This window comes from Leopardus geoffroyi, chromosome C1, assembly GCF_018350155.1.
Source record: "Leopardus geoffroyi isolate Oge1 chromosome C1, O.geoffroyi_Oge1_pat1.0, whole genome shotgun sequence".
Taxonomy (NCBI): Eukaryota; Metazoa; Chordata; class Mammalia; order Carnivora; family Felidae; genus Leopardus; species Leopardus geoffroyi.
The window spans coordinates 105588085-105590603 of record NC_059328.1 but is presented as its reverse complement, the minus strand read 5'-3'; the positions used below and the strand labels follow the sequence as shown (position 1 = coordinate 105590603).

Genomic DNA, 2519 nt, shown 5'->3' with positions numbered 1-2519 from the left:
CACACATATCAAAGTGATGTTATTATAGAGATAACCTGAATCTGCTCCAATTAATTCTTAGATATATCACTTGCAAATTTCAGTACTTTATTACTACTAACAAATTTATTGTGACTTACCTTGCAATTGATTGTTAACACACCAAGTGTATCACAGTCATTATATACTTGGGGGAAGGGTCTTATCTTTGGTACCCCAAGTACTCCTTAGTTATGTCTTAATTTGATCTCTTGGTAAAACTAAACTTCCTCCTTAGAGCAAACATTGCCAAGTAATAGAAAGAAACACCCAGGATAAAGGGGCATGTCCACTGGGATCAAGTATTTCTAGTGGAAAATGCACCAGATAATCTATACAGAAAGTATTAGAAATAATGTGTATTTTTAATTTAGAACATTCCTATTTTCCCCAATTATTCCCCATATTCTCTTTTGAGGGGGGCTGGGTACAGTATACTTTATTAATGGTCCATGACAAGGCATGACTCCCCAAACCCCTCTCCTTCAGGGGATCTGGGATGGAAATGGTGTGGAGATTGGGAGATTCTCAGTGTGTTGGGGGATGATTTGGGGCAAGAACTCCCCAACAGCTGAGGGCCTCTCTCTTCATCTTGCTCTTGCTGGGGCTGGCAGCCGGGGTCTGTTACTCCTTGGAGGCCATATATACCATAAGGTCCACCACCCAGGTGCTGTAGCCAAATTCATTGTCATACCAGGAAATGAGGTTGACAAAGTGGTCAAAGTCGTCACTGAGAGCGATGCCAGCCCCAGCATCAAAGGTGGAAGAGTGAATGTCTCTGTTAAAGTCACAGGAGACAACCTGGTCCTCAGTGTAGCCCAGGATGCCCTTGAGGGGGCCCTCTGATACCTGCTTCACCACCTTCTTGATGTCATCATATATGGCATCTTTCTCCAGGTGGCAAGTCAGATCCATGACATTGGGGGTGAGGACATGGAAGGCTACGCCAGTGAGCTCATTCAGCTCGGGGCTGACCTTGCCCACAGCCTGGCGGCACCAGTAGAAGGATAATGTTCTGGGCAGCCCTTCGGCCATCACACCACAGCTTCCCAGAGAGGCCACCCATGGTCTTCTGGGTGGCAGAATGCCATGGACTGTGGCCATGAGCCCCTCCATGATGCCAAAATTGTCATGGAACACCTTGGCCAGTGGGGCCAAGCAGCTGGTGGTGCAAGAGGCATTGCTGACAATCTTGAGAGAGTTGTCATACTTCTCATGGTTCATGCCTATCACAAACACGGGGGCATCAGCTAAGGTACAGAGATGATGACCCTCTTGGCCTCACCCTTCAAGTGAGCCCAAGCCTTCTCCATGGTGATGAAGACCCCAGTGGACTCCACAACATACTTAGCACCAGCATCACTCCATTTAATGTTGTCAGGATCTCGGTCCTGGAAGATGGAGATGATGGGTTTTCCATTGACGACAAGTTTCCTGTTCTCAGCCTTGAATGTGCCATTGAATCAGTCATGGGTGAGCTTGATAGAAATAATAGAACTGCATTAGCTGTGGGTGGAATCATACTGGAGCATGTAGACCATGCAGTTGAGGTCAATGGAGAGGTCACTGATGTTGAAAGCAGCCCTGTTGACCAGGTGCCCATATAGCCAAATCCATTTACTCCGACCTTTATCATCGTGTCTTCGGGACACGGCTGGCACTGCGCCAGAAGATGTAGCTGTCTGTAGAATGGGGAGGAGTAGAGAGTCCTGTTTTCTTTCCTCAAAGTGTAAACTGGATAATTTTAGCACAAAGGTAATTAATTTTCTAGTCTCCTATATTCTATTCAGGGTATTCTTCATCTCATTTTTGTGTATTTCTTGGGCAGAAGGGTCAGTCATAAGTGAGCTATTTCAACTATGGAAATAATGTTATTTGTTACTAAACCCAGAGCACAAAGTTGATCACTTGGGTAAATTAACAGAGAATAAAACTAACATCAGTATCATCCTAAAATTCAGAGCCTTTTTCTTTAAGACTAAACAAGAAGTTCCTCAGAGAAACGTGAAGCAGCTAACGTTGAGTGTACATTAGGCTAAGAGAGGGTGACTTTAAAACCTGGAGAAGGCACTAAGCTTCCTTATTCTGCTTTCATTTCCCTTTTCCATATCATTCAGGCGATGTTTCTTCATCTGTGATGGAAAGGAAGCAGCATTCTACATAAGATTTAGTACTATAGCAGATTTCTTTGTTTTTAATCTCTCCATAGATCTTCTTCAACTTATGATGGGGTTACAACCACACAAACCCATCATAAATTGAAACTATTATAGTTGAAAATGCATTTGATACACCAAACCTACTAAACACCATAGCTTAGCCTTGTCTACCTTAAACACACTCAGAACACTTATATCAGCCTACAACTGGGTAACATCCTTTAACACACACAAAGCCTATTGTATAATAAAGTGTTGAATGTGACCTCATCTAATGTCTAATGTAATAAAGTGTTGAATAGCCGATGAATACTGTACTGAAAGCGAGAAATGGAATGGTTG

The 2519-nt window shown here is 43.4% G+C and overlaps 1 pseudogene; it reads right to left on the bottom strand.

Moving 5' to 3' along the window:
• Positions 1-562: 562 nt before the first annotated feature.
• LOC123598664 lies at positions 563-1654 on the bottom strand (annotated as a pseudogene).
• Between the last annotated feature and the right edge of the window lie 865 nt (positions 1655-2519).